Source organism: Marmota marmota, unplaced genomic scaffold, assembly GCF_001458135.2.
Source record: "Marmota marmota marmota unplaced genomic scaffold, marMar, whole genome shotgun sequence".
Classification (NCBI taxonomy): domain Eukaryota; kingdom Metazoa; phylum Chordata; class Mammalia; order Rodentia; family Sciuridae; genus Marmota; species Marmota marmota.
Window position 1 is genome coordinate 13,610,929 of NW_026000142.1, and position 24,455 is coordinate 13,635,383.

Sequence of the window (24,455 nt, forward strand, 5' to 3'; positions counted from 1 at the left end):
GGGGAGAGGTGGGGAGGGGGCGGAGATGGTGGAGGATGGGAAAGGCAGCGGAGCACAACAGACACTAGTATGGCAATATGTAAATCAATGGATGTGTAACTGATGTGATTCTGCAATCTGTGTATGGGGTGAAGGTGGGAGTTCATAACCCACTTGAATCAAAGTGTGGAATATGATATGTCAAGAAATTTGTAATGTTTTGAACAACCAACAATAAAAAATTTTAAAAAAAAGTAAAATGATAGATCAGGTTTTTCATTTTAAAAAATAATTCTTAGATAAATTTCACAACTAGATTACAAAATAGTTTTTATTTAAATGCAAACTACGAATCAGTGTGTGTGTTTCATTTGTTATTTTTTATCTTCCCCAAGTATTTACTGTAGTTAAATTTCTTTAATCAGGAGTAATAGTCCCTGCGAAAATTCAGTGTATTACAATATGAATAAAGGCAATGATGGGGATGTTTCTAGATATTTTTCACTTAAGATAGCTGGTATTTGTAAGGTATATTTGTAGGTGACAGTTCTGTATGATTGAGGAAAATGTCTTGCCTGAGACGAATATGCAATTAGAATTTAGGACCCTTTATGCAGTGAAGGCAGAATAATGATGCATTTAAGCTGTCTCTCAGCATTTACTGTGAATTAGATTTATGTCTGAAAAACAATAAATTCTAGGTGGCTCACAATTATGCCTCGACTACATTGATGTTCTTTTTGCTTTTATTTAACATTATCTACAAATTTTGAATAAAAATTTATAAGTGATGTAATAATACCTAAATTTTTGCAAAATAAACTTCACTGACTTGCTTTAAATTATAAATTATGCATAAATCTCCCAGTGTGCTCTGGCTTCCAGCTCTAACTGTAACCCCAAGAGAACATATTTGAGAAATAAAAAGCATATGGCATTTTACTTTTATGTATGGAGATTTTCTCTAGTGTGGTTCTTCCTTAGTTGCAATCATGATTATTATTGGTGTATTAACAACTAGCCAAATCTAAGGAAATCTTCTGAAATTAGAATGGACATAATCTCTGTGTTCTATGACACAAGTAACAAATTCTATTAATATTCTATCAATATTTAATTGCACCATTCAGAATGAACTGAGAACACACAAGTGCACATACACACAAGCACACACATACACACCTGCATGTACGTGGTGGGGGGTGGGTAAGAAACAGAGAGTAAGACAGAGAAAGATAAGTTATTCCAGAAGAGGGTAATGTTGCTGTCTGCTGTTTTATATTTTTTTATTTATGACAGTATGGTTTTCATCTTCTCTGCCTGGAGAGGGACAGCAATAGCAGACTGCAGAAACATTTACTCTTCATTTATCAATGGAAATTATTTCTGCAAGGATATTTACACGACAGGGAAATATGCTTAGATATTTTGTATAGAAAAAATGCTGCCCTCATATTGTGTTTCTTTTTATTTAGCCAAACTGCTGAGCTCAGCGTATCCCACAACCCATTGGGAAGTGTCTAATAAATCTCCAGTCCTACCAGATATTGAGAATAGCACAGTTATACGGCAAATACATCAACAGTGGGAATAAGTGTGCATATAAAATGAACCAGTAAAAGGACCAGCACAATTTTATCGGCACTACTGAAAAAGTTTTATTTGAGAATATCTAGAAGATCAAGTTATTTGTTGTTTATATTCCCTATTAATCTTACTAATCTGGATGTCACTTCTTAAACCAAAAATTTATAGCACTGTGATGCAGATGGTAGGGGGAGTGTTGAGCTACCTTCTTGATTAGTGAAAGAATGGTTGGAGGGGGGCTAAAGAAGGTATGTTATAAAGTAAAAAATGTAAATAAATCTTGTTATCATAACCTTCTGTAATGAATTGCATGTATGTGGATTTTCCTTCTTCAGACATTAACTATGGCCGTAATCTGACAGCATTTCCATTTAAGAATAGTTGGAGAGTTTCTTTATATCAGAAATTAGAAATCTGTGAGTTTGGAATCACAGGTTGCTGATATGTAGATTTGAACTGTGGGACTAGATATTTTTACAGGTGGACTTAGGTAATGCTCTAGTCTCCATTTGCATCATGTACATAAAGGTTATAGAGCTCTGAGAGAAAATATTTTTAATATATATATATTTAGTTGTAAGTGAACCCAATACCTTTATTTTTATAAGATGCTGAGAATCGAACCCAGTGCTTTATGTGTGCTAGGTGGGTGCTTTACCACTGAGCCACAACCCCAGCTCTAAGAGAAAATATTTAAATTGCACTAATCATTGAGTTCAGAAAACCTTGTGGACAACATGCCCAGAGCAAAAAAAAATAAAAAAAGCAGGGGCCCAGAGGTAGAATGTGGTGGTGAAATCAGCCAATCTTAATAATGGAGTAAGTTTTGAGTTTTAGGTATAAGTTATACCATACATTTGAGTGGCTGAGTGGACTTGTTAGGACACAACTACATGAATAAGTGTCAAATGGTAATTTGACAGAACTATAATTTTTATTTGTATGAGAGATTTTTGCTGAGACTATGCTGCAGTGGTCATGGCGGTACTAGAGGCAGAGAGGGGAGCATTTACAGAAGCTGTGCCTATCAGTATGATTGTCATAGCCTGAGCTGGGACTTTGCACCTTGGGCCAACCAGTAAAAGAGCTGTATCATTAACTACCTAAATAACTATAGTCTTAAGCAACAGAAGCCACCTTTGCAGAACATTTGAATGTGACACAGAAAGCATGCTCATTTTTAATTATACTAAATATGTGGATAACAAAATTACCATTTTTAACTACACTGAGGTGTAACATGAATGGGCACCAGCTTGGATTCCCTAAAAAAGAGCAAAACTTACAAGAATTGTAAGGGAAGTGCCTTTAAGAAACAACGGAGGAGAGGAGGAGCAAGACTGGGTCTGCTACCAGAGTGGGTTACACATCTAACCCAGATTGAAAGAGCGAGGAAAGTAAAGTTAGGGAAGGCACAGAGTTGAGGGAATGTTCATCAAGGCATCTGGAGGCCTCAAGTTTCAGCCAGATCTCAGAGGAGTCCCAGTTTTCTTAGGGATGGCCTGCCTTATTATTTCTCCTGTGCTCCCTGCCTGTTGGGAATAGCCCTTGGGAAACATGGTGTTGACATAAGCACCACAATAGATATCTTGGTACAGTTTCTGAGGTCTTAAGTCAGTTACCCACTTTAGTTGGTGATGTGCACAACACAGTCCCATGGTCCTGCACTATGCTCACCCTAGTGTTTTCCCTTCTTCTGAGGACAAGTAGGTAACTACTCTTGGTACTGCCTTACTTGAAAGATATGGTAGAAGTGATTTCTCTGCAACTCTAGGGGAAAAAAACTAAAAAACAAAACACCCTGTGTCCATGAATACAACACAGCCCTCTATGGTGTCAGTCACCTCTATTCCCTCACCTCATCTTCTTAGTCTGTCTGGAAAAGGATCATGGGCACTCTTAGTACATTTTGAATTGCTCGTGATGTCTAATGGATTTGAGTGCTTTCTCATTTCCCCACTGTCTCCATCATTCAGCATCTTATCTTTTATACGGTTTGCAGTCATACCACTGTGCCTGCCCTTGAGCCTCTATGGAACTTCTAGGCTGGTGACTCAAGAAGATGTCTTTTCTGTACCAATATGATCCCATAGGGTGTTCCTGCTCTTCGAAACCCAGTTCTGAAGTAAGTTATATTGATTAGTAAGAGGAAATGAGGTTATGCAGTTTGCAAAACCTCCTTTACATAGTGCCCAGATCTACATTCATGTGAGGACAATCGTTTTTTCTTTTTCTTTTTTTTTTTTTTAACAGGGATGAAACCTAGGGGGCACTTAACCACTGAGCCACATATCCACACCCCCTTTATAAAAAAAAATTATCTTGAGACAGTCTCAGCAAGTTGCTCAGGGCTTCACTAAGTTGCAGAGGCTGGCTTTGAACTTGAGATCCTCCAGCCTCAGCCTCTGGAGCCATTGCCATTGCAATTGTGCACTACCCTGGCTGAAGACAGTCTTTGATTTGGGCCTGAGCCGTAGCTCTAAATGATTTCTGCTTAACTTTCTTGTTATATTAACTCAGTGCTGTTCTATCTTTATTACACAAGGAATGTGCCCCCCCCGCCTTTTTTCCTTTCTCACAGCTCCCTGGTTTACTTGAGTGGGTAGTTTACAAACCAAGGTTATCAACAGTCATTATCACTAGTTTTATTTAGTAGATTATGATGTATATTAACACATTCATCAGTTACTGTTTAAATTGAATCAATTCTATGGTTTTCACAATTTGATGTTTTTTTTTTTTTTTTTCTTACTCCAGAGGATGCTGACATTTAACTAGTAGTACAATTTATTTTTAGGCCTATTTTTACAATGCACAACACATCTTGAGAGTTATGTATTGTTCTCTAGTATATGATAATACCTCTTATTTGTATTGGAAATCATTTAGGTTTGGAAAAGTACAGTGATGGTTTTTGGTATTATACCAATTTATTACTTTTCTGTGGATTTGAACTTTGGGGGATAAACTTTTAAAAAGGCTACTCTTTAAAGACAACTGAATACGAAGGTAGCTCACATATTTTTTATTTTAACTGTTTATGTATAAACATATTTTTATTATGCACAAGAAGGGAAATCCAAATAAATCTATGTATCTTAGCTTAAGGAGAAACATTAGATGTTACCCCTGTTTTGCAGGATAAGAAAATTTATACATTTGTAGGAAAATTCAAAATGAAAGAATTTTGGATTAGCTGTATTAGATCCAGGAAAATAAGATTTCATGGGAAGGAAAAATTTAACAGATATTCTCAGATAAGCTGGATGTGGAGGTGCATACTTGTAATTCTAGCAGCTCCAGAGGCTGAGGCAGGATGCTCCCAAGTTCAAAGTCTATCTGAGCAACTTAGTGAGGTCCTAGGCAACTTAGAGAGAAACTGTCTCAAAATTAAATAAATAAATAAACAAATAAATAAATAGTGCTGGGGATGTGACTCAGTGGTTAAGAGCCTCTTGGTTAAATCCCAGGTATAAATAAATAAATAAATAAATAAATAAATAAATAAATAAATAACTACACAAAACATATATACTCAAAAGATTTCCCCAGAATTTAGGAAAATTATATTTTTAATTGTCAAAATTAATTTTCTAATAACATTATCCTTTTACAATTTTTAAAAAGGCATATTACAAAGGTTTTTTTCTTTAAAATCTTGATTCTAAAAGAAAGATATTTTAAAAACCTTTGTAAGTGACTGATTTCAGTAAATCTACTATGCTGATTTTTTTCTATAAAAATAGCATGTACTGTAAAAAAGTGAAAATTAAATCCATGCTTTTCATGCCAGATCTTCATACTGTTTCCCAACATGGTGAGCTTCTCTCTGCTATGTTGGCCCTGCACATTTTGGCTGCTTTGATTGCTCTTTAGAGTCTCAAAAATTTTATTTTGCACCAGTTTTATGGTCACATTGATATTATACTCACCTTTTGTATTTATTTTTTGACACATGTTTAGTCTGTTGTAAGGCATTCTAACATAGCTGGAAATTAAATTCTTATTGTACTTTTGAAATTTAATTGAATTTAATGTGATTATAGGGGAAAAGGGGGCGGGGATTGGAGTAATTACTTTACCCTGGTCACCTTCAATCTATTCAGTTGCTCTTAGAACTCTACTGTATATTCATAACCTAGAATGTATTTTAGCCAATTTAACACTACAAGAACTTTTCAGGATTTGCACAAATTGATTTTTTTTGGCTTTACAAACATTAAACTTTACAATTTTGCAGGAACAAATTTGCTAGTGGTGCACCATTTGATCTGGATCCAGACTGTTATCAGGAATGAACATGCTGAATGTCAGAATCTTTATAAAATGTTTAAAGTAGACAATAAGCAATTGTGGTTCCAGTTAAAGGGAAATGGAATCCTAATGAATTGTTAAGCAACTGTGATCAGGTCAAAGCCTGGACTGTTATCCAAGTTGTGCAATACACAAAAAATATACACTTAAGATGAACTGTAGAATAATTCAGGAAGTGACCTTGGTAATTCATAATGTGACAATGAATAACTGAGGAGTTTAGGGAATTTTAGAGCAGTAGCCAAGTGATGCTTTGATTGACACATTATTAGGTGAAGCTTTGCTGCCTCATTCCTATGTCAACCACGTGATAAGTACATCATTTTAGTACATTTCACACTTCTAGCTTAGGAGACCTTTCAAAATCATTCCTAACTCTCAAAAAATATAAAATTACAATCTGTTACATTGGATCTTTTAGTGCTATTTATGGAAAATTGATTGTAAAGCTTATGTGTTTGTAATATTTTTATAGCTATTCTGTAACCAGAATTTTAAAAACTCTCATTTATTTAAGTCTTCAGTTACATCATTCAGAAGGTCATTTAGGGGAGATAAAAGTGCTTTATTTGTTGATATTTACTGTGTGATAAATGAATCACAACTACTACATTCTGTGCTTTGCCTAATTTTAAATTCACATAATGTACACCAACTTTAAAAATAATAATTTTGTACAGAATTTGATAAATTACAATTTTACTTTCTTCTGCCAGATATTTCTAATTTTTCCTATACAGAGGAAATATGATTACCTATATTTATACTCGGTATGGATATATATATATATGTGTATATATATATATATATATATATTTCAAGACCTCCACACTGTTCATATATACTTTTAATTCTCTTAGTTAAAAATTGTAGCTTTCTTCTCTATGAATTTAAGCTTAGATGAAGATACTATGTAATGCCTTTAAGGTCTGCAGCCAGGACTTTAATATTTCTGCATCCTTTCATTGTGATGGTAACATCTGTTGAATTAATAAGCAAGTTGGAAATGTTGTGGTAAAATAAACAGTCTACTAACATATGATAGTTTGATGTTAATAAATTGCCAAATACATATCTGTACCAAGTGACCTTTGAGAAAAATCTCCATAAGTCAAAGTTAGCTACTGTAAGTTGATGTGTTATTCCTTCCTCTCTCAGAAGAGAAACTTAATTTATTGAAATGTGGGAGATATTTGGCAAATAATTATTTGATTTATGTGACAAAATGTAATAAAACAAAAGCAAAAACATAAAACCAAACAAATAAACACATCAGTAATAACTCTTGAACCCACATTTTTAAAAGACCCCAGGCTGGTGATAGAGCTTAAAAGTGAAGAGGAAGGCTGGGGATGTGGCGAGGTAGTGGGCTCGCCTGGCATGCGTGCAGCCTGGTTCGATCCTCAGCACCACATACAAAAAAACAAAAGATGTTGTGTCCGCCAAAAACTAAAAAATAAATATTAAAAAAATTCTCTCTCTCTCTCTGTCTTAAAAAAAAAAAAAGTGAAGGGGAAATATTTTTTTTCTTTTTCTCATTAGGTCCCTATCGCTTGGGGATCACTGTTCTTCACTGATGGTGTCTTGTGTCTCAAAAACTCATTATTTAATATATCTGGTTCATTTTTGTTGCTGTTTAGGAAAAGAAAGTAAACTCAACCCCAGTAACTATTTTTTTCTTTATTGTATTTTTATTTATTTTCCTATGATCTCTTATTCTCTATAAAATAATTATTTTTTAAAAAAATAAGGATGATTTTTTATTTTCCACAAATAAAAAAAAAAGTGAATTCTTTTAAAAACCATCTTATTAATATAACTACTGTAGGAATTCTGTGTTTGGGATTGGGGTCTACAAACTTCGTGACTGTGACATGCTTGGTGACTAGGAAGTTTCTGTGCAAAGACACAGATTGCCTGGCTGCTAGGTAATACCTGTAGACTGGGGAACTCCTGTGGAAAAGCATTGATGCCTGGCTGCCATAGCCTTGTCCTTCACAGGTTTGCCCTGCTTCCCAGACCTTGGATGCCCAGCCTTCTCCCTCTGAGCCATGGAGCCAACTATGCAGGCACTATCTGGTTTCCATGGATATGCCCTTGGTAGATAGGAGCATGTTACTTCTAACCTTGATCTTATCTCAGTTAGTCAGCATTCATGTTAAAGAAATACTAATTAGAATACAGTCATGGTCACAGGGGTGGGGAGGGGGGTGGGGGTGTGGTATGTGTTCTTTGAGTTAATAAACTCCCAGGCAGGAAGGAATCCACACTTTATTCTGAACTTCTTCACCACTTCACCTCACTCCTCTCTGCTCCTCCTGTCTGTCTGCTTGCACTATTTGTGTCTGTGTCTGTTCTTTGTGCCCCTTCTCAGAGGTATTCCGCCAAAGTGATCCTTTACAAACAACTTCTAATGTTGAGTGATAGCTGTGACTTCTCTCTATCTTATTGGAATTGCCTTCAGTACAGTGATTCTTAGCCAATTTTGGTCATTGATCCTCTGAAAAAAGTGATTAATCTTTGAACATTTTTTTTTAAATAAACCTGTATCAATACTTGTGCTCCAATATTTAATTGTTAAATATGATTTTGATGTTGGTCTTTTAAGATGTATTTTTCAATTCAAATTTTAAAAAACACATCTTTTGCAGACTAAGAAAAAATATGAAATGGCATCAAATGCTTTTAAGATCCTGTCAACTTTCACTTTTTGTTGTTGCTGTGCAGAGATTTAATTTATCTCATACTTCCTGTCAAATATTTGTTTACATTCTTGCATAATATGTAAATAAGAAACGTGGGACCATAAATACCAATGAACAATTTTTACACAATAAAGTTTAATATAAGAACCATAAATATTTATGTGCTAAATAGAATGTAGAGTGAAAACATTTGATATATATTTTAATGCTTTACAAAATTATTCTACTTTCAATGTCTACTATGCTCAGGTACAAAATATATCTTAAGTCCTGGATTTAGAAAAGTGTATTAATTCATATTTTGATTGTATATTATTGGTGCATTTTTGTAAACATAAAAATATTTAGGTTTCACAGGTAAAAATTCCGATGTATAATATTACAAGGCCTAGTCATAATCATAACTTAGATATTCATCATTCATATATTTAATGAGTATAACAGTTTTTAATCCTTTGACTTTTGTAAACATAACACTAATAATTCTTTTTATTGTTTGTCATTTTTTAATTGCTAATTTTTTTTACTTCTATATATATTTTTAAAATTTATTTATTTATTCTAATTTGTTATCTTTGGCAGCAGAATGCATTTCAATTCATAGTACACATATAGAGCACATTTTTTCATGTCTCTTGTTGTACACAAACTAGAATCACACCATTCCTGTCTTCATACATGTACTTAGGGTAATTATGCCTATCTCATTCCATTGTCTTTCCTATTCCCCTGTGACCTCCCTTTGCCTCTCTAGCCTTTGCCCTATCTAAAGCTCCTCCATTCCAATGTGCCACCCCCCCCATCCCCATTATGGATCAAGATCCTCATATAAGAGAAAACTTTCGCCATTGGGTTATTTTTGGATTGGCTTACTTCACTTAGCATAATATTCTCCAGCTCCATCCATTTACCTACAAATGCCATGATTTTATTCTCTTTTAATGCTGAGTAATACTCTGTTGTGTATATATACCACAGTTTCTTTCTTTTCTTTTTGGTAGCTGGAAAAAGTAGCATTTTATTAGCTTTTCAGATAATCATGAATTTTCTCTTTAATAGTACATCAGAATTTGGAAAATAAAATTTTTTTTAAAGATTAGCTACAATGTAAAACCTGAAACTATATTAACAATTTTTATATTCTGTTACATTAAAAGCTGTTGATATATCTTTCATTTTTAAATTTTAATTTGTTATATGTGACATTAAAACTCATATTATACATTTAGAGCACAATTTTTCATATCTCTGTTTGTAAATAAAGTCACACCATTCATGTCTTCATACATGTATTTAGGGAATGAAGTCTATCTCATTCCACTGTCTTTCTTACCTACATGTTCACTCCCTACCCCTCCCTACTTTTGCCCTATCTAGAGTTCATCAAATCCTCCCATGCCTGCCCCCCCACCACATTATATCAGCATCCTTAAATTAGAGAAAACATTTGGCATTTGGTTTTCTGAGATTGGATAAATTCACTTAGCATTATGATTTCCAGCTCCATCCATTTACCTGAAAATGCCAAGATTTTATTCTCTTTTAATGCTGAATAATATTCCATTGTGTATATATACCACATTTTCTTTATCCATTCATCTACTGAAGGGCATCTAGGTTGGTTCCACACTTAGCAGTTGTGAATTGTGCTGCTATAAACTTTGATGTGGCTACGTCCTTGAAGTATACTGTTTTTAAGTCCTTTGGGTATAGACCAAGGAGTGGGATTGCTGGGTCAAATGGTGGATTCATTCCAAGTTTTCCAAGGATTCTCCATACTGCTTTCCATATTGACTACACCAATTTGTAGTCCCACCAGCAATGTATGAATGTGTCTTTTTCCCCACATTCTCACCAACACTTATTGTTCTTTATATTCTTAATAGCTGCCATTCTGACTGGAGTGAGATGAAATCTTAGAGTAGGTTTGGTTTGCACTTCTCTAATTGTCAGAGATGTTGAACATTTTCTCATATATTTATTTAGTTATTGGATATCCTGTTCTGAGAAGTCTCTGTTCAGTTCCTTGGCCCATTTATTAATTTGTTTATTTATTTTTTTTTTGCTGTTAAGATTTTTGAGTTCTTTATATATCCTAGAGATTAGTATTCTATCTGTATGCATGTGGTAAAATTTTGTTCCCCAAATTGTAGGTTCTCTATTTACCTCACAGATTGTTTCTTATGCTGAGAAGAAGCTTTTTAGTTTGAATCCATCTGATTTATAGATTCATGATATTAATTCTTGAGCTATAAGAGTCTTATTAAGGGGCCTAATCCAACATGATGGAAACTTGGGCCTAGTTTTTCTTCTAATAGACACAGTGTCTCTGGTTTAATTCCTAGGTTCTTGATTCACTTTGAGTTCAATTTGTACATAGTGAGAGATAGGGGTTTAATTTCATTTTGTTGCATATGGATTTCCAATTTTCCCAGCACCATTTGTTGAAGAGACTATTCTTTCTCCAATGTAGATTTTTGGCACTTTTGTCTAATATAATATAATTGTAATTTTTTGGGTTAGTCTCTGTGTCCTCTATTCTGTACCAATACCATGCTGTTTTGTTATTATTGCTCTGTAGTATAGTTTAAGTTCTAGTATAGTGATACCACCTGCTTCATAATTTCTGCTAAGGATTGTTTTAGCAATTATGGGTCTCTTAGTTTTTCAGATGAATTTCATGACTGATTTTTCTATTTCTGTGAAGAATCGCATTAACTCTGTATTGTACTTTTGATAGTATGGTCATTTTGACAATAATAATTCTGCCTATCTAAGAGCAAGTAGATTTTTCCTTCCTCTAAGTTCTTCTTTGATTTCCTTTTTTAGCATTCTGTAGTTTTCATTGAAGAGGTATTTTACCTCTTTCATAAGTTGATTCCCAAGGTTTTTTTTTTTTTTTTTTTTTTTTTTTGAGGCTATTGTAAATGGGGTAGTTTTCCTCATTTCCCTTTCTGAGGATTTGTCACTGATATACAGAAATCCCTTTGATTTATAGGTGTTGATTTTATATCCTGCTACATTGCACAATTCACTAATTAATTCTAGAAGTTTTCTGGTGCAGTTTTTGGATCTTCTAGGCATAAAATCATATCATTGCCAAATAGTGATAATTTGAGTTCTTCTTTTCCTATCCATATCCCTTTAATTTCTTTCATCTATTTAATTGCTCTGGCTAGAGTTTCAAGATCTATGTTAACTAGAAGTGGTGAAAGTGGGCGTCCCTATCTTGTTCCAGGTTTTAGAGAGACTGCTTTAATTTTTTCTCTATTTGGAATGATGTTGGCCTAGGGCTTAGCACAGATAGCTTTTACAAGGTTATCCCTAGTTTTTCTATTGTTTTAAACATGAAGTGGTGCTATATTTTGTCAAATGCTTTTCCTGTGTCTATTGAGATGATCATATGATTTTTATCTTTAAGTATATTGATGTGATGAATTACTTTTATTGATTTCTGTATTTTGAACCAACCTTTCATCTCTGGGATGAACCCCACTTGATGGTGGCGCGGTATCTTTTTGACATGTTTTTGTATTTAATTTGCCAAAATTTTTATTGAAAATGTTTGCATCTATGTTCATTAGAAATATTGGTCTGAAGTTTTCTTTCTTTGATGTATCTTTCTCTTGTTTTGAAATCTGGGTGATATTGGCTTCACAGAATGAGTTTGGAAGTGTTCTCTTTTTTTCTATTTCATGAAATAATTTGAGGAGTCTTGATATTAGTACTTCTTTGAAGGTCTTATAGAACTTACCTCTATATCCATCTGGTCCTGGGCTTTTCTTGGTTGGTAGCCTTTTGTTAGTGTCTCCTATTTCAGTGCTTGAAATTGATCTGTTTAACTTGTGTCTATTATCCTGATTCCGTTTGAGCAAATCATATTACTCTAGAGATTTGTCAATGCCTTTGATATTTACTATTTTATTGAATTACAAACTTTCAAAATGATTTCTAATTATGCTCTGTATTTCTGGAGTGTCCATTCTGATATTTCCTTGTTCATCATGGATTTTAGTAATTTGAATTTTCTCTTTCTTCTCTTTATTAGCATGGCTAAGGGTTTATCATTTTTATTAATTTTTCCAAAACCAAGTTTTTGTTTTGTCATTTTTTTCAATTGTTTCTTTTGTTTCAATTTCATTGATTTCAGCTCTGATTCGAATTATTTTCTGTCTTCTACTGAGACCACTGGTTTCCATGACAAGTCCTTGCTTCCCTGAATACTGAAGTATAACACCAGAGAAGCACACTGGGGCAAGTGTAGAGTGAAAAGTAAAAGGCTTTAATAAGGATAGCAGAGAAGAATGCCACCCCCCAGGAAGAAGGGGGTCTGAAAGGGAGAATCTGGGGGATGGGGAGGTCCTATCCCTTTTATATCTAAGGTCTTCTTCTGTCCTCCTATATTCTTGTCCTTTATCTTGCTTATTTCCCTCTATCCTGCATGTGATGGGGGATGCATGTGGGAAGGCCAAATGGTGGGAAACAGGTAGGCTGTGGTGGGGTAGTGATCCAGGTAGGAAGGGTCTAGTGTGATTTGATTTGATTTGATTTGATTAGAGCTTCCCTATTTGCTGGGAGCTGTTTCATTAACAGTTCTTTAGAGTGGACAAGGACCTTTGGAACAATAACATTTCAATCTCCAGGTATAGTTCTGATTTTCTGGGCTCAGATTGGACTCCATTTTCTTTATTAGACTCCATATCAGATCTGATTAACCTACCTACACTATTTTAAATCTGGCTTCACTACTGCTTTTGGTGTTTATTTGTTCTTTTTCTAGGACTTTGAGATGTAATGGTAGATCATTTATTTGTTAACATTTTCTTCTTTTAAGAAATGAACTCCATGCAATGAACTTTCCTCATAGTATTTCCTCATATTTCAATATGTTATATGAGTGTTCTCATTTACCTCAAAGAATTTTTGAATCTCCTTGATGTCTTTTACAACCCATTGTTCATTCAGTAGCATATTATTTAGTCTCCAGGTGTCGAAGTAGATTTTGTTTTTTATTTTATCCTTGATTTCTAATTTTATTTCATTATGATCTGATAGAATGCGGGGTAGTATCTCTACTTTTTTGTGTTTGCTAAGCATTGCTTTGTGGCATAATAGATGGTCTATTTTACAGAAGGATCCCTTTGCTGCTGAGAATAAAGTGTATTCACTCGTTGATGGATGAAATATTCTGTATGTATCTGTTAAGTCTATGTTTTTGATTATATTATTGAGTTCTGTAGTTTCTTTGTTTAGCTTTTATTTAGAAGATATATCCAGCAGTGAAAGAGGTGTGCTCAAGTCACCCAGAATTATTGTGCTGTGGTCTATTTCACTCCTGAACTTGAGAAGAGTCTGTTTGATGAATGTAGATGTTTCATTGTTTGGGGCATATATTTTACATTTGTTTTGTCTTGTTGATATATAGTTCCCTTAATCAGTATAAAATGTCCTTCTTTATCCCTTTTGATTAACTTTGGCTTCAAGTCTACTTGATATGAGGATGGAAACCTCTGCTTGTTTTCATAGTTCATGTGAGTGGTATGTTTTTTCCCAACCTTTTACCTTCAGTCCATGGATGTCTTTTCCTATGAGATGAGTCTCTTGGAGGCAGCATATTTTGGGATTTTTTTAAAATCCAATATGCCAGTTCATGTATTTTCATTGCTTAGTTTAGGCCATTAACATTCAGGGTTAGTATTGAGACATGATTTGTATTCCCAGTCATATTTGTTTATTTTTGGTATTTAATTTGACTTGGTTTCTCCTTTGATTGGTATTTCCTTTAGTGTAATATCTCCCTTTGCTGATTTTCATCATTGTTTTAAATTTCCTTTTCATGTAATATTTTGATGAGGATATTCTTTAGTGCAGGCTTTCTAGTTGTAAATCCTTTAATTTTTTTTTTTTTTGTTTTTCATGGAATGTTTTCATTTTGTCATCAAATTTAAAACTTAATTTTGCTGGATATAAGATTCTGGGTTGGCATCCATTTTCTTTTGGAGCTTGGTTTATGTTTTTCCAGGATCTTCCAGCTTTCAGGTCTGGGTTAAACAATCTTCAACTATTCTATTTGGTATCCCCCTATATGTAATCTGATTCCATTCTCTTGTGGCTTATAAAATGCTCTCTTTATTCTGTATGGTAGGCAATTTAATTATAATGTGCTTTGGTGTGCATCTGTTGTGATTTTGTACATTTGGTGTCCTATAAGCCTCTTGTATTTGATTTTCCAATTTATTCTTCATGTTTGGAATTTTTTCTGATATTATTTCATTGAGTAAATTGATCATTCCTTTGCTTTGGAACTCTCTTCCTTCTTCTGTCCTAATAATTCTTAAATTTGGTTCTTTATGTTATTCCATAATTCTTGAATGTTCTACTGATGGTTTCTTACCATCTTCACTGTTGTGGTCAACATTCTTTACAAGATTATATGTTTTGTCTTCATTCTCTGAGGTAATGTCTTCCAAGTGATCTAATCTGTTGATGATGCTTTTATTGAGCTTTTGATTTTGTTTATTTATTTTTTCTTTCATTTCAAGGATTTTTGTTTGGCTTTTTTTCAGAACATCTATCTCCTTATTGAAGTAATCTTTTGCTTCCCGTATTTGCTGTCTTAAATCATCCTTTAATTCACATAACATTTTAATTATGTACATTTTGAACTCCTTCTCTGTAATTTCTTCTGTTGTACTGGCCGTGGATTCTAATAATGTAGTATCTTGGTTTGTTTGTGGGAATTTTCTTCCCTTTCTTTTTTATGTTGTTCATGTGTCTTCCCTTCTAGCACTGTGGATCTGAGGCATTACAGTTTTTACCCTATTGGCTTATAATATTCCTTCAGGTTTCCAGTACCTCTCTTTGATATTGATTCTAAGTCCCAGATGGTGTTCCAAGCTGGGAGTTGCCCCAACTAAATGGCAAAGAAGGTGTCCCAAGATGGATGAGACTGTTTTCAGAGATGGGGTCTTGGGTCAGGCAGGGCCAGGAAGTGGCATTGAGACTACTGTTGGACTATTCAGACTTCTGAACCATACAATTGTGAGAAAAAATAAATTCCCAACAGTTAAGTTTGTGGTCATCTCTATGGCATACAGTGCTGTGGCTGGCCACTGTCTTCAGACCCTGTGTTGTGTCCCCAGGTTGGAGGCTACTGTGTGTAGGGGACTATGGCACTGGTTGCAGTGTCCCAAGATGAAGGCAACTGAGGTAGCCCCATGTTGATAGATGGGGGTACACTTGGGATTGGTAGCTGGAGTTCCTGTGCATGGGCAGCAGCTGGGTGTCCTGTATGGGAGCGGTGGCCTGGATACCAGCATGGCCAAGTGTCCTGAGCAGATACTAATGCCAGTAGTCCTACGTGGGCACCAGGAAGTCCTGCATGGGCGAGTGGCAGGAGTCATTTGCTAATGCTGAGCCCTGGAGACCTACATGGCACGGTGGCCATGATTCCTGTGCAGAACCAGCTATAGGGGGGTCCTTTAATTACTCACAGAGAAACAGTATTCCCATTACTAGAATCCTAGGTCGCTGAACCACACAGAATGCAGCCTCCCTCTAGCCCATATTTTAAAGTAGACAGTTAATTGTTTTTGCAGACTGACTTCATCACAATTACAAAGAAATAACTGTGAATTAACATAATTAATTTAATAACATGAACTTGATTTTTCCATGAGATCAGGTCATTAAACAAGTAGATTAAGTGTTAATAACGACTTAGACAAGAGGACATGCATGTTGACTATTGGTGCCAAAGTAAATTAGCATAGCCATTATGAAAAAGTGTATGGAGATTCTTCACTAAACTAACAATGGAACTACCATATGATCCAGAAATCCCATTACTGGGCATTTATCTAAAGAAATTGAAATCAGTATTTCAAAGGGTCATCTGTATTTCCATGTTAAATGCAACTTTATATAATTGCAACTTTATTAAGTTGCAATATCAAATTGCAACTTTATCATAACAAACAAGATATGGAATCAACAAAGAAGCCCATTAGCTGATAAATGGATTTAAAAATGTTCATATACACAATATTGTCTCATTTTTCAAGGCCAAATATTTTTCAAGTATTTGGCCTTGAAAAATGAGACAATATTGTAACCTGTGAAAACTTGAATGATCACCGAAAATAGTATATGACTGAAATAAACCCAGCAAATAAAGACAAATATCCCATGATCTCAGTTATGCATAGAATCTAAAAAAAATTGAACTGAAAGAAACAGAGAGTATGATGATATTTACCAGAGGAGTGGCAGGAGAGTGGAAGAGAGAACAGGAGGGTGCTGGTCAAAGGGTACAAAGTTTCAGTTAACAGAGGAATGTTTGAGATCCATTACACATCAGAGTAATTATCTAATAATAATGCATTACATATTTCAAAATAAAGAGTGTATTTCAAACATCTTACCACACACACACAAAAGATACGTAAGGAAGGTGATGAGCATTCGATTGATTTAATCATTACACATTGTGTGCTTATATCAAAGCATATAGCCAATAAATTTATACAATCATGATTTATTAAGTCAAAGCTGACATTATTAAAAAATTTAAAAGGTGAAAAAGTTAAACTGCAAGAAAAATTCAGCAAAATGCAGAACCATTATCAGTATTTTCCATGATACTGAATTTGATCCATAGCACAAATGACCATCAAAAGAATCTTATAATAATTGTTCATAATCAATCCTTAGTGACATCTTTATTTTATATAATACTGAATCTGATCATCATCATATAATTCGGTCTCCTTTTACATTACCATGACTGAACCAGAAAAAAAATAGAAAAAATTTTAATACCTACTAAAGCCTCTGGACCCCCAAAACAATGCTGAAACCATTTATCCTTCTCATGTGATACTGATAGTATTAAAAACTGATTTTATTGTTCTATTGTTATTAGTCATTTTCAGGAAGATCTTCATTTTGTGTGTGTGTGTGTGTGTGTGTTAGTAAGAATTCCAAAAAGCCACCTGCCCCTTGAGATTTCCCACATTAATCTTCAGGACTGTGAAAGAGATAAGATATCATGGTGTCTAGCATGAAATGTACTAACCTGAACTGCATTCTTCCCCAAAGCTTTTAAATAAGAGCTTGCCCTGTGTCACATCTGTTTTTTTTTTTGGCTGTGAGAATCAAGGCAAAGAACCTGTTTGACTATTCAGACTTCTGAACCATACAACCGTGAGAAAAAATAAATTCCCAACGGTTAAGTTTGTGGTCATTTATTACATGAAAATAGAAAACTAAGATAACTTTCCTCAGAAGTTAGGGAGAATAGACTCCTACAAAAATCTTGAAAAAAGAAAACCCATTTATTCATGATTATTTATTATTATTCTTACCAGATGACTCATACTTTTATTTTTGAATGGAAAGAGATAAACATCAGCATCATGGGAGATTTAAAAAATTTGTGGCAAGATTCTATGAAGAGTACACAATTTCTGCTCTGAGTTTACATTAAAGACATTACTACAACTTTTTCCCCCGCCCTGGAACTTTTACGTGGTCAAACCAGATTGCTTTAATTTAGGCTTCACATAAAATCTGTCCACTGTATGCTACCAAACAACTGGAGTTTGTCCTGGCAACTTGGAGTCTAGAATAGAGAGGGACATTGCAGAATCCCATGTTATTAGAGAGAATGGTTGGTATAATTAAAGTATTGTTTTTAATTTTACTGAGGGGAATTAAATATATAGTTAAAACATTTTAGTTGATTGCTGAAATTTCCATATGTTTGTAAATTTAAAAATGTAAAAATACAGGCAAATGGCCTCTTTTATTTTGCAGGACTGAGAGCATACATGAAGTCTTACTATTGTCTTTGTGTCTTCAAAATGTGAAAACATCACAACTCAATTTTATTGCTGTATGTATCATTTACCAGTGTTCTACAAAATGGAAATATTTGCAATTATGTACATTCTTATGATGATGCAGGATTTTTTTTTTTGTCATTGTTTTTTAACCTCACAGGAAATTGACTTTGTGAATTATGTTAGAAAGATATTGCCAGGAAACAAAGAAGAGAATGTTAGAATAACTTTTTTTTTTAAATGAAATAATAATGTTGAACATTAGAACATAGCACAGTAATGTAAAATAATATGGAAACTGGAAAGATGCCTAAATGTGAGCAGACTAGATTATGGTAGATGTAGATCCATGAAAATATTTTAAAAGGAGTAAAACATATAATGCAAAACTTTAGCAGAGGACAAAAGAGGTCACTGTATTTATAGGACAGCTGAACATTTTTAAAGTATGAAAGCGTCTGAGCATGAGTCATGGCATTTGAAGAGCTTTGGATTTTGGCAGTTGGATCACAGAAGAGATCAGCCAAGAGGCCATTATTCACAAAATATGTGGGAAGGAGGGCACATGTTTTCTTGCTTGTCTTAATGTTAAACATATATAATTGGGACCAGGGAAAGGAATAGATTCAAATAGAATTTTAAAGGTGATATATATATATATATCACCTTTAACTCATATTGAAAGATGAGTGAAACACAGGAAAAATTAGACCAAAGGAAAAAGCATATAGAGCCAACAGAGGTTGGAAAGAAAGAAAAGCTGGTTTGTGGGGAAAAAAAGTGAGTGGTACATTGTTGTTTCTAGTAATGGCAGTGCCATCCTTGAGTTTCTATTCAAGAACAAACATATACATTTAAAAGGCAGTGGTGTGTGTGTGTGTGTGTAAACTTGTAGAATGTAATGTTCCCATTTGTCTCAAATATAAACTCACATCTAGATATCACTTTCCAAATCAAAATATTTTATAAATCTCAGTTATATTCCTCCCTGCCTTTTTATTTTCTGAGAATTATAATAAGTGACAAAGACAACATTCTAAAGATGATCATACCCTCCCCTTAAGCATCCTTATAGTAATTAGTGATGTGTAATAACTCATACATAACAAATAATGTTAATAGAAAACAAAAAGCAATGGGTGTAATAAGAATCATTTAATAGACACCTTCAATGTGCTTATATGAGGTCTTCTACAAACTCCTGCAGGGATTTAAAATGGGTTGGGTCTTTAACAAATATTTCAGACTGTAGCAAAGCAGTGATCTGCAATACTCTGAAGCTTGGGTTTCAAGGTCACACTTTTAAAAAAATGCCATCCTACTTTGATCTCTGTATCTACAACTACTAGTATGTTTTTATATCTGCAAATATTTTATGTTTTTTATTGAACCACAATTAACATGCAATGAACTTTACGCCTAAAGTATAAAATTGATAGATTTGGCACACACATACATATTAATATAGACATTAATTTAGAGTGTCTACACTCTTCATATATACACACACAGAACACTATCATTCTACTCAAGATAATAAATATATGCATCAATACTAAAAGTTTCTTTGCATACATTTTAAATAACTGCCTTCAATCTATCTAATCTTTCCCAGGTTATCTTGATTTTCATTCTGTTACTATGGCTTATTTGCATTTATTTTATATGAACATAATTATATAGTTTAGATTTTTTATTTAGATTCTTTATCTCAGCATATTTACTTTGAGATTATATGTGCTGTAGTGTGTATGAATAAATCTGCCATTTATGTATGATTCCATCTTATGCATTGTGAGGTTAAAAGGACATATTTTTGTGATATTTCGGAGTTGAGGCTTAATGAATAAATTTTACTGAACACTTGGTATCCTGCACTAAGGAAAACCTTGGGGAATTAATTTACAACTGTATATACAGAGTACTCCAAAAAGATTACCTGACTTTGAAGACACATATTTATATTTTAAGACAAAGTTATGCCCAGGACCTTGGAAACATTTCTAGAGAATAAAAGCCAGGAACACTGTCTTATTTACCTGTTGGAAAGTTCTATTTTTATTGCAAATAGTTGAAATGAGAACCCAGAATCTTTTTCATCCCATTTCCAATGAGCAAAGTTTTCCTCTGTTGTTTCACAGGGCATCAGCTACCTCTTCCTTAAATATGAAGCAGAGAAAATCCATTCACACCATCCCTCACCTAGAGAGGTTCTGAGAACTGACTGAACAGATTGTTCCATCTGTCCTTCACTGTGGTAAGCCATTCTTAGACCGTGGCCGCCATTAGAAGATGGCGCCGGCTTCCACTGTGGCCTGTGATAAACAACTCCTTTTATGGAGAGTTGGCGCGCAATCCCTTACCACCCTATGAGAGAGATCCACGTAGCGGCTTAGGATTGGGATGCGGGGGGCTTTATTAAGCTGTGCTTGGGTGTGTCGGGCGGTGGGCGCTAGAAGATGATACATGACTCAAGGCCTGAATAAACTGTTGAAAGAAGAATCCTGTGTCGTGTTTCCCTTGCCGGCGAGGGGTCGCAACAGTTGGTGGCCCGCACGGGGAACATATTCCTCAAACCCAGGATCCAGAATTTTCAGCAGTCAGGGTGATGCACCGGTAAGTTCCCAGGTAAAGTGGGAATCCACAAGCTAATAGCGGGACGCTCCTCTGTAGAAAAGGAGAGAGCGGGGATTTCATAGAACGGAACGCTCCTCCGTAGAAAAGGAGAGAGCGGGGATTTTTGTACTTTCACTTTCATTATATCTTTGGAGACATTATGGGCGCTACCTCTTCAAGCCCAATTTTGTTGGCCCTAGATGGGTTGCTACGTTCAAAAGGACTTAAGGTAAAGCAGAGCACTTTGCAGATGTTTTTGAGAGAAGCTGATATAGCAGCTCCTTGGTTTGCCTTTTCAGGGAGTCTTACGATTCCTAGCTGGGACAAATTAGGGAAAGATCTAGATTTCGCTCGTGAACAAGGCACCTTAGAGGGTGGTGTTATACCACTTTGGAAGTTAGTTAGAGGATGTATAGCAGATAGTAAATGCCAAGAAGCTGTGAGTGAGGGTCAAGCTGTTCTTGAGCAACTACATGAGGAAAAATCTGAAGGATCACATAGTGAAGTGGCAGAGAGTATTAAGAGTAAGAGTAGTGAGAAGGCAAAAGAGCCTGAAAATAAAAATAGGAGAAGGCTCTACCCAGACTTGACCGAATTAAAAACGCCTGAGAACACAAGCGACTCAGAGAGTTCTGAGGACCTTGATATATTGCTACAACAACTACGTAAGATAAAAATGAAAAAGAAGAAAAAGGAGACACAGGGCACGCAGGCCTACTGTAAGAAGGGGAAGGGATCTAATATTGGTCAACAAAACCCTGAGGAGGAGGAGGTAGAATATCTAGAAGAAGATATGGTGCCGGTTGCCCCACCCCCGTATGTGGGGGGGAGCCAAGGTTCCGGGAGATCTTTTCATGCGCAAGTTTGGAGGACAGTTAATACAGATATGGGACTTGCATACCCTGTATTTCAGGACAATAACAGGGGAAGATATCATGAGCCTTTAGACTTTAAGATAATTAAAACCTTGGCAGAATCTGTCCGCACTTATGGCATAGATGCCGCTTTCACCCTTACTCAGGTGGAGGGACTTACTAGATTTTGCATGACTCCTTCAGATTGGGCTAGTCTAGTCCGCGCTTGTGTTTCCCCAGGGAAATACTTGGATTGGAGAGCATTTATGCTAGAGGGTGCAGTAGAGCAAGCTGCCCAAAATCATGCAGCGGGACGCCCTGCCTGGGATAAGGATATGCTTTTGGGACAAGGCAGGTTTGCTAATCAACAAACAGGATACCCCCCTGAGGTATATGAACAGATTAATAACATTTGTATCCGTGCATGGAAATCACTCCCAAATAGAGGAGAAGTGTCTGGCAATTTGACAAAAATTATACAAGGCCCCACAGAACCTTTCTCAGACTTTGTTGCCAGGATGGTGGACGCCGCAGGAAAAATCTTTGGTGACCCTGATAGAGCAATGCCCTTGATTAAACAACTTGTCTTTGAACAATGTACTAAAGAATGTAAAGCAGCTATTACTCCTTATAAAAACAAAGGCATAGAGGCCTGGATGAAAGTCTGTAGAGAAATAGGTGGGCCGTTAACTAATGCAGGCCTTGCTGCTGCTGTCCTTCAATTATCACATAAATCCAGCCCTGTTGCCGGAAAGTGTTTTGGGTGCGGTCAAGGAGGACATTTTAAACGAGAATGTCCTAACAAGAAGGGAACATCCAAAATTGAGCCCACCTCTGTTAGCCGTCAACCGGGCTTATGCCCCAGATGTAAAAAGGGAAAGCATTGGGCTAATGAGTGTAGGTCCGTCAGAGATATACATGGTCAACCTTTAAAAGATAGAAACATGTCAAAAAACGGCCGGGGGGGCCCCCGACCCCAGGGCCCGCAAATATATGGGGCAATGGAAAATGGGACAATGGAAACCGAGTCATGGCCGTCCCTGCGCCATCCCAAGAATCGCGGAGAGCCACTGCAGGTGCCGCGGGACTGGACCTCTGCTCCGCCGCCAGACTCGTATTAACACCTAAAATGGGAGTCCAACTGGTGGAGACTGAATTTAAAGGACCTTTACCACCTGGCACTGTGGGCTTGTTAATTGGGCGTGCTTCCTCTGTCCTACAAGGCCTTCATGTTTTCCCTGGGATTATTAATCCGGATACGGTGGGAACAGTGAAGGTTATGGTGGAGGCTCCAAAAGGCATTGTGTCCATCTCCCCAGGAGACCGGGTTGCTCAATTGCTAATTTTACCCAGTTTACATACCCGCTTTCCTGCTGATTCCTTTTTAAGGACAAGTGCTGAAATTGGAACTACCGGAGGGAATTGCGTTTACCTGTCCTTAGATATGGATGACCGTCCCACTTTAAAGTTAACTATAGAGGGCAAATCAATTTTAGGTTTACTAGATACTGGGGCGGATCGTAGCATAATTGCATTAAAGGACTGGTCAAAGGGGTGGCCGGTGCAGCTCTCAAATCAATCACTAAGAGGTTTGGGATACGCTCAAGCTCCACAAGTCAGCTGCAGGCATTTATCATGGAAAGATTCTGAAGGACGTTCTGGCACTTTTCAACCATATGTGCTCGATCTCCCAATCTCTCTATGGGGACGTGATCTTATGAAGGACATGGGGTTTCAACTTAGTAATGAATATTCACCAGTTGCCCAAAAGATAATGCAGGACATGGGATATAGACCAGGTTTTGGATTAGGAAAAAATTTGCAGGGGCGTAGACATCCTTTAGAACCTCAACAAAAACTTGATAGACATAGGCTGGGTTTTTCTTAGGGGCCGCTGAGGATCAGGTGCCCATTACCTGGAAAACAGGGGAGCCGGTGTGGGTTCCTCAGTGGCCGCTCCCCTCTGAAAAATTGACTGCAGCTTATGCTTTAGTACAAGAACAATTAAAGTTGGGTCATATAAAACCCTCCACTTCTCCATGGAATACACCCATATTTATTATTAAAAAAAGGTCTGGAAAATGGCGGTTGTTACATGATCTACGGGCCATTAATGCTCAAATGCAGCTCATGGGACCCATTCAGAGAGGTTTGCCTTTGCTTTCAACAATTCCAAAAAATTGGCCAGTGATATGTATAGACATTAAAGATTGTTTCTTTTCCATTCCATTGCATCCTCAGGACTCCGAACGTTTTGCTTTTACTCTGCCTTCATGTAATCATGAGGAACCTGATCAAAGGTTTGAATGGGTGGTTTTGCCTCAAGGCATGGCCAATAGTCCTACAATGTGTCAAATGTTTGTAGGAGCGACCATTGTTCCACTCAGACAAAAGTATCCATTGTTAAAGTGTATACATTATATGGATGATATATTGCTGGCAGCCAAAACCAAATATATGTTGGAAGCAGCTTACACTGATTTGGTACATTTATTACAATCAAAGGGCTTGCTTATTTCACCTGATAAAGTACAAACAGGAGGTTCTATTGATTATCT